Below are 8,637 nucleotides of genomic sequence, written 5' to 3'. Positions count from 1 at the left end.
TAACATTTTATTGAATGAAAAAACTCAATAATAATTTTATTGATAAATAGATTATGTTTTCAATATTTACGAACTGCAAGTTTTAGGACATTTCGTTCCTTTGGGATAGCCTACAAATAGGCACAGTTTTGAACGAGGTTCCAGTTTCTTCGGATTTTCCTCAAGCACATATGTTGGGTAACCCTAGATTCTAAAATGACGTAAACTAGCTTTACGACCATTCCATAACTCCAAAGGTGTTCTCATAACACTTTTGGATGGAATACAGTTCAAAATATATGTTGCAGTCTGTATTGCAAAACCCCAAAACGAATCAGGTAAGGAAGCGTAACTCATCATAGACCAAACCATGTCCAGCAGGGTTCGATTTCTCATTTCTGATACACCATTCTGCTGATGCGTACCAAATGCTGAAAGTTGGTATACAATTCCATGTTCTATCAAATAGTTCTAAATGTTAGATCCAAAAAATCTCCACCTCGATCAGATCGAAATGTCTTAATTGTTCTATTTAATGCATTTTCAACTTCTACTTTGAACTCTTTGAACTTTTCAAAAGATTCAAACTTATGTTGCATTAAATAAACATACCCATATCTTGAATAATCATCAATAAAGGTGATGAAATATTCAAACTCTCCTCCTGCTTTTACATTCATTGGGCCTTAGAGGTCTGAATGTAATAGCTATAAGGGTTCTTTAGCCCTGTGACCTTTTCCAGTAAAAGGTATTTTAGTCATTTTGCTTTCAAGGCATGACTCACACATAGGTAAAAAAAATTCTTCTAACTCACTTAGAAGTTTATTCTTCACCAACCTCTCAATCTTTTTAAGATTGATGTGTCCTAATCTCAAGTGCCAAAGTTAGACATTTAGACATTTAATTTAGGAGAAATTCTAAGTCTTTTATTTCGAGTTATCGCAGTTTTAAACATTTCAGTGTTATAGAGGGTTTGTTAACGGTCTTAGCACGTAAAGTTTATTTTCCAGTCCAACAGAACAAATATTGACATCATTCTTTGAAATAAACGCTTTATTTACAGAGAAATTTATACAATAATTTTGTTCTAATAAATCCTTTACAGAAATTAAATGCACACGAAGAAAGAGAAAGGAAAAAATGGAGTCTTCGAAGGCCATTCACCATGAAATCGAAAGGATCCAGAATGATGCCCTTTGATTTGGACTCCTCCAAGACGTGAAGAGCGATCTCATTGGATCTCATTTTGTCAAAGCCCTCTATGAAACTGTAACTTCTCATCTCAATCTGTCTCAATTTTTTTCAATCTAAGTTGCCCTAATTGATTTCTATATAGGTTGGTCTGTTTAGTCATAAATTGGGTTTCATTTCTATAAATTATTGTAAAATGGTGGTGGTGAGAATTTCATCTCTTAGTACTAAAATATGAATGATTTATCTAGTGTGCCATTAACAAAACCTTCCGAGTATCCCGTCTTAAAATTTTCTAGTAAAAGATACTGGAGCAAATAGGTTCTGTTCTCGATTAGATTGCTATGGAAGGAAAACGAAGAATGCCATTGAAGGAAAATGGGTTTGAACTTTGGAGAGAAGAGAAATGGGAGTGTGTGTATTTGTAGGGAGTGACAGTAAGGAATACACATTGGGGGAATTTGGAATTAAAAAAAAAAAAAAAAAAAAAAGAAAGTCCAATGGGTAGAGGAGTTGGATTTGGCTTGGGGTTTAAGTTTTTTTTTTTTTTTTTTTTTGATAATATCATCATAATACAGCTCAACTTAGCAGCAAAATGGAAATGGACAAAAAGGAAATATTAAAAAGTTGGGACTGAGATAAGGAGAATCTGTTGTGTGTTTGATGCATTACTTTAATTTGAAAATTTGGTGAGGAGTTGGATACAACCATACAATTACAGGCAGGGAAAAGGAGGAACAAACTAGGAGAATGCCTAATCCAATAGCTCTTACTTTTTGGTCAAACTACCTTTTTTTTTTCTTTTTTTTAAACAAAATTTTTCACTTTCACCTTTCATTATTTTGTTTTTAATTCATTACTCCTAGACTTTGCAATATTAATAAATCATTGTTTGAAATATATATGTTTATATAGGTGGTTTTTGCAATCCCTAATATTTTTATTCTACTGGAACATTAAGTAGTGACCATTGAGAATTTACATGTCATCAACCTGTTAGCACACTAGAAGTCCTGGAGTTGGGGTGGGGTGCTTAGGAAAAGCATTGAAAAAGCCTATACTGTCTTTGATATAGCGTTTGGGATGTTTCTCCCTTGTTTTTTCTTTATTCATTTGCTAATAGAATTCTTGTGAATACATATAGATGTGCTTTTTCACTGGAGATTGATTTGGACAAGCAAATGCTTTCTAGGTATGGCAATTCTTCTTGTATAGATGTTTTATCACTTTTGGTGTGTTATAAATTGGAGTACTTTTTGAAAAGCTATAATGCATCATCTGCAGTTCTGCTATGGATTTTATTTTGTTTACTAACTCTTCCAACTCATGTATCAATCAAGCGTATCTATTGCGACTGGGCTGCTTTAAATAAAAATTATATATTGCAATTGAGCTACTTTTATTACACCTTCATAGTTTAGTCACTTTTCAACCAGCAAAATTCAAAGATTTCTTGGAAAGATTCTTGCAAAATTAACCAACCAATTATAAAACCACAACACTAGATACAAGTTAAAGTAATTTAAAGTAGTGTAGCAAGTCTTCTTCTTAATACTTATGATTTCACTTCAAATCGTGCAGATTGAGTATCACTGGTTTACCTTGTCGTTTGGACGAATGGTTGGAAGGTGTTGGATGTCATTGGATTGGTGATTCACTTTGGCAAATCTATGACCAACTTGATGGGGTAATCAAAGGTCATCAAGCCTTCGATATTAGTTTTAATATTTTTTCTTGATTTGGTTTATGGTAGTGTTTGAACATTACACTTTGTAATCATCATTTATCCAATTTCATAGGGTGGAGAAGAACTTGATTTTCTTTGTTGTTAAACTGGTGGGAATTTAATTTTCTTTATTGTTGACATAAAATTGTGATTATATGTTATTTGTTTATATGGTTGACAAGATTGGAAATTCCATTTATTTGGTTGATGAATATTGATTGTCTTATATATATCAAAGTAATTGTTAGACCTTAAAACATGAGCAATTATATAGGTAATTTCTAATAGTACAATTTTTTCTTTAAAAAAATACATAAACTTGACAAACAAAACGTATCAAGTATTCATTAAGTTGTTAGTTTTTGGATGTCAAAAAGAAATTACATTTGACAAGTGTCAAGTTATGAAAACTTTGATCCATAATAAATGTCAAGAATTTAGATACTTGACATTTAAAATAAGTCAACAAATTTCATATACTTGACAATTATAACATATCAAGTAAATTAGAGCTTGACGCTTTCAACCGGTCAAAAAATTATCTTATTATTGACACTGGATTACTTGACGTTTTTAAAACGTCAATTAACATTGATACTTAACTGCGAAAAAACGTCAAGTAATACAGTTTTTGTAGTAGTGTTAGTGTACAAGTGTATATCAGTAGTGAGAGCATTTGGAACATTTTACATCTTTTATATGTAAGTTGGGCTTCATTTTTGCTATTTTTGCAAACAACAAATATGTGAGCTATCAGTCTAATTATTGTAATTTACTTTTCCCTTCTTGCAAGCAGCCCAAAATTATATTAGTTTGAATGTTAAAATTACAATTTTAATCTCTAAATTTTTAAAATTGTATTTAATAAGTTTTTTGAACTTTTAATTTTGAATCTAGCAAGTCCTTTAAAAATATTTAATAATTGATCCAACAAACTATCTTCTTTTATTATTATTTTTTTTAATCTAATAGGTTTCAAATATATTCAAAATTTTTAAATCAAATTCCTTCATTGGACATAAATTTATCGCACATAATATTTAATTTTTTATCTGATATAACATTAATTTTTGACATTTCTTCGAACATATAAGAAACTGTTAAATACTAAATTGAAATTTTAAAAATCAATTTGAATAATATAAAAATTTATAGATCTATTAGACACTTATTAGAGTTCAGTGACCATATATAACTAAATGGTTATACACTAAACTTCTAAAATTATAAGAATTTTCGATCCCACTATTGCCAATTCTAGCAAGGATCACCTTTGGGGGCCAACTCCGACAATAGCTTGAGGCAACCAACACTGAGCACTAATTTAGGCAAAGACCATAGTCGACAAAAATTCAATGAATACAACTTTCCATGATCAACTCCAACGAGGGCTAACTCTAGTGTCCAACTCCTATCATCAACTTTGTTAATCATCTCTTTATGTATCAAATTCATTTTTCTTTCAAAAATTATATGTATTAGTTTATTTTCATGTTTGAGCATTATTGACTAGTATGTGTATGAAAAAAATATAATTAAGTATATCGAGGGATGTAAATATTGTAACAAAGAGGGATTTGAAATAGTAATATTGTAACAAAGAGGGATTTGAATTAGTAATGTTGTAGTTAACCATAAGTTATCATAGTTAGAAACAACAAGTATTATAATTAAAGCTCCAAACATGGAGTTAGCTATAATAGCCCACTCCACCCACTTGAAGTTGAGGCTCAAACACCCCCATAAAGTATAAATAATAGTACACATATTGTATATAAAATTAGAGTAAGTTGTTACACATATTGCATATAAAATTAGAGTAAACTGCAAATCATAGCACTTTCAAGATTAATAATTAAGTATATAACAATATTTTAAAAGAAATGTAAATATAGCAAAAAAATATCGGTGATAGACTCTATTGCTAATAGACTCCTATTAGTGATAGACTCATGCTAGCAATATGATCGTTTAATTTTCTCAATTTCTTTTATCTTTTTCAACAATCAAATTATTCCAATTTTTAAGTCCGATTTCTAAATCATTTATATTTTCAATAAGGGATTATTGTGACTAACCAAAGTTTTTTTTGTTTTACAAACATTTAGCCAAACAATGTACATACTTTGATAAATTTGATTAGAGAGTTTTCATCAAGTTCTGGTTTTTTATAATTATGAATTATCTTCTTCAATATCAAATTTTTTTTCGTACCATCTTGTTACCAATACTTTATGCGCACTCATAGGATTATAAGTAATAGATTCAATAAGAGCTAAATTAAAGGTTCTTTATTTGAATCTTCATTGCTCCATGTGCTTATGATAAAAAATTGCCCCATTTCTATAGAAACTTTGGCAGTCAATTTGGATGTAACAATAACCATCAAATTCTGTTCATTTAATACCTTTCTTTTTTCTCTTTTCTCTTCCTCTTCTCTATTATTGTCTGTTACCATTATGAGAACTATTAAATGCCAATTGATTTCTCCATCAATTCATCTCATTTTACTCTATCTTTCTTTTTCAATAGTCTTTATCTTAGGAGAAAACTTTCAAGTAAACATTTAGCAATTTTTCTAACTAATTTTTAGTTTAATTTTTTCTTGTCTAATGCAATAATTTCTGGCCCATTTGATAACGTTCTCATTTTCTATTTCTTAGTTTCCGTTTATTGTTTCTTCTTTTTTGAGAACATGGTAGGATTATACTTGCTGACTATTTCTGTTTCATGTTTCTTAAAAAAAAAACATAAATATAAACTTGTTTGATAACTATATCTTATTTCTTATTTTTGTTCTTTTTTTTAATAATATAATATAAAAAAGAAGATATGCCATACACTAAATATCAAAAAAGATATTATCAAAAGTTTATATTGTCTAATACAAATAAGTCCCAATGAAAACTAAATAATAACAAATTGTATCCTATTCTTCATATGTTGTCCAAATTTGAACAACACTACTGTCATCTCTAGCTCGAGTCGTTTTTCTTAAATGTTGTTAAGTCAAATCCAACTTATTATTATGTAAATGTCCTGGTTGTAAAATATTAAACTTAAGCTAAATGAGGGTCTTGGTCGGCAAAATTTATATATATTATAAAAGTCTACTCAATTGCAGATACACTAAAAATATTGAAATTAAGATAATATATAAACATGCATATTGCGAAATTTAATATTCAAAAGTTGAAACATAAAAAAATTAGCATACATATTGAAAATTAAAGTAATATAAAAATCTAAATATGGGAGATTTTTAAAATTCAAAATTTTAAAAATATAAATATAGCACAATTATTTTTGTGAATAGCAAAACTAATAAAGAAAATAAAGAAAACAGAAATAAATAGAAATAAATATAAAAAAAAATAAAGAATAAATAAAAGTACCTCGAGAGTTGAAATATCAAATATAAAAAAAATTAACATACATATTGAAAATTAAAATAATATATAAATCTAAATATTGAAGAATTTAAAAATTTTAAATTAAAATAAAATATAAATATAGCATATTTTTTTTAAAATATAAAATTAATAAATAAAATATGAAAGATGAAAATAAGTATAAAAGAAAAGAAAACAAAATAAAGGTGCTGATCTTAGGAACACACAACCAAAAGGTGGAAGGAAATTATGGGCATGTAAAACTACCAACCGTTTATTAAATAAAAGAAATAATATAAGATAGAAACGAAACAAGGAGAAACTATTTTTTTTTTATGTAGTTCCTCAAAATTTGTCCATTTTTTAGGAACGGTTCTCAAATTTTAAAAATAAGAAACAGGAACGATTATCAAACAAGTTTATTTCTTCTAAAATGAGAAACAGAAATAAGAAACAAGAAACGGAAACGTTATCAAACGGATTCTTCATTAACAATATCACATCAATAATTTAGTGTAAAAATCCTTCAAAGATTCATCTTTTTAACATGTTAAGTTTGTATAATTCAGGCGTGACTTGTCTGAGTTTGGTGATTTGGTGGAGGAGATCGCCGCCTTGGCTGTCCTAGACTGCCGAATTGTGCCGCCTATCGTCTGGCTCGTTCGACGTTGGCTCTGCTTTGTTGTTTGCGATGAGCTTGTTGTGGACTTTGGTTACTTTGTTATTTTATTCCTTATTCTTCAAACAAAAAATAATAATGATAATAATTCAGCCGAGCATAATTAATTTTGAGCACTTATCACGAGCTTGGTTAGAGATGTGTCCATCCAATTAACATTAATTTCATTGTATTTTCATCCATAGCTTTAATTTGATAAATTTTCTCGTCTATGTTTTCTATAAGGATAATTATTTACAACCAATAACTAGTAATGGGAAAATATTTTTAAATGGACACACTTTAGCAATATAAATTTCGATCAATATATTTCTCAAAATCTCACTAAAAACTTATTTACACTAATTTATTACCTCATGGAAAGGAAAACTTTAAACCATGCTTCATCTTCATCAACTTAATTATGAATGTAACTATTTTATTTTTTATTTTTATTTTTATTTTTAAAAATTAAGTCGATGGATACTACTTTGACCTCTAAATTTATTTCTTTGATATCTACTTTTTATCAACGGTTTAAAAAATCAAGCCAAATTTTGAGAACTAAAAAAAGTAGCTTTCAAAAAGTTGTTTTTGTTTTTGGAATTTGGTTAATCCATTGTACTTAGAAAAGATGTGAATCATTGTAAAAAATATGGATGAAATAGGTTTAATTTTCAAAAACAAAACCCTAAAACCAAATAACTACCACAACCTTCGTTTTTTGTTTTTGTTTTTTTGAAAGTTAAATCTAATTTCTCCTTATTTCTTACAATTATTTGCATTTTTCTTAAGTACAATGGTTGATTTCGTACCCAAATTCTAAAAACAAAAACAAGTTTTTAAAAACTATTTTCTTTTCCTAGAAAATTTGACTTATTTTTTAAACTATTGGTAAAAAGTAGATAACAGAGGAAATTTAAGGTAAAAATAGTGTTTATAAGTTTACTTTTCAAAAACAAAAACAAAAAGTCAAATGATTACCAAATGAGACAATTATTTACCGATTGTGATAGTGAATTTAAAATATTAACTCAACTAAAAGCAAGCAATTGTAATAATAGAGCAAAAAGTAAAGTAATAAAGATATGACACAACGACATTTTTAACATGCTTTAGTTTTCCAACTATTCTACAAGGTCAACATGCCCAGAGAACAGGTTGATCAATCTTTTTTTTCTTTTTTTTTTTCAAGACTAACTCAATCAAAGGTCAGTACACAATCTATAATCAGTGTTAATGACTCATGCATAAAATAATTTTCTTCTTAAATTATGTCGCAAAAGTTGAACAACTCATTTCTTGGTCGAATCTTTCAAATACAGACTTCCTTTATATTACCACTGTCACTTGAACTCCCTTCAATGATGAGTGCATCATCTCTCAAAATTTGTAGATTTCTCACAAATAAAAGATACAAAGCTAGAGTTGATTTTTTTTTTTTTTCCAGTTACATAAAAACGTTTCATATCAAAACATTACTCTAATATCTTGCTAGAACAATTGAAAGTAACTAAGAGGTTTGGATCCAGCTATAAAAAGAAATAAGAATGATACAAGATGAATAAGGTCAAATACAATTCATGTTCTTGGTAGGCTGATCATTGATAACTCCATTATTGGCTTTGAATGCATTCATTCGAGCAAGATTGGTGTAGTGGCGCTTAAACTTGATATGAGTAAAGTATATG

At 28.4% G+C, this 8,637-nt stretch overlaps 1 long non-coding RNA gene across 1 annotated transcript; it reads left to right on the top strand.

The window, feature by feature from the left end:
• Positions 1–1,063: 1,063 nt before the first annotated feature.
• Positions 1,064–3,110, top strand: LOC120088850 (uncharacterized). Its single transcript, XR_005485049.2, has 3 exons — positions 1,064–1,248; positions 2,315–2,362; positions 2,752–3,110. It is a non-coding gene; the product is annotated as an uncharacterized LOC120088850 (long non-coding RNA).
• The last annotated feature ends 5,527 nt before the right edge of the window (positions 3,111–8,637 follow it).

Source organism: Benincasa hispida, chromosome 10 (genome assembly GCF_027475165.1).
Source record: "Benincasa hispida cultivar pf3 chromosome 10, pf3_genome.v1.1, whole genome shotgun sequence".
Lineage (NCBI taxonomy): Eukaryota > Viridiplantae > Streptophyta > Magnoliopsida > Cucurbitales > Cucurbitaceae > Benincasa > Benincasa hispida.
The sequence above is the reverse complement of the archived record's forward strand: the minus strand, read 5'-3'. Positions and strand labels throughout refer to the sequence as shown.